This window comes from Haliaeetus leucocephalus, unplaced genomic scaffold (genome assembly GCF_000737465.1).
Source record: "Haliaeetus leucocephalus isolate CR32 unplaced genomic scaffold, Haliaeetus_leucocephalus-4.0 Scaffold840, whole genome shotgun sequence".
Classification (NCBI taxonomy): Eukaryota; Metazoa; Chordata; class Aves; order Accipitriformes; family Accipitridae; genus Haliaeetus; species Haliaeetus leucocephalus.
This window is the reverse complement of record NW_010973276.1, coordinates 266,169-266,425: the sequence shown is the minus strand read 5'-3', so window position 1 is coordinate 266,425 and position 257 is coordinate 266,169. Positions and strand designations below refer to the sequence as shown.

At 82.9% G+C, this 257-nt stretch overlaps 1 protein-coding gene across 1 annotated transcript in view; it reads right to left on the bottom strand.

The window, feature by feature from the left end:
- TTC28 (tetratricopeptide repeat domain 28) overlaps positions 1-224 on the bottom strand; it is a 195,257-nt gene extending 195,033 nt beyond the window's left edge. The window contains exon 1 of the mRNA XM_010582040.1: positions 186-224. The gene's annotated coding sequence lies outside the window, so the exon portion shown is untranslated. The remainder of the gene's footprint in view (positions 1-185) is intronic.
- Between the last annotated feature and the right edge of the window lie 33 nt (positions 225-257).

Below are 257 nucleotides of genomic sequence, written 5' to 3'. Positions count from 1 at the left end.
GGCCTGCGCCCTCCCCGGGTGCCGCGGGCTCCCCCTCCGGGCTAGGGCAGCGGCCCGCCCGCGCTCCGCAACTTCCCTCCGACGCCCGCGGGCGGAGATCGCGCCCAGCCCGGCCCCGAGGAGGCGGGAAAGAGGCGCCGGGCCGGGGGCCGCTACGGCACACCGCCCGTCTGGCGTCAACTCACCCGGGGTGGCTCCGCGTTCCGCTCCCGCCGCCGCCGAGCCCGGCCCCCCGCTACGGCCCCCGGCGGGGCGGG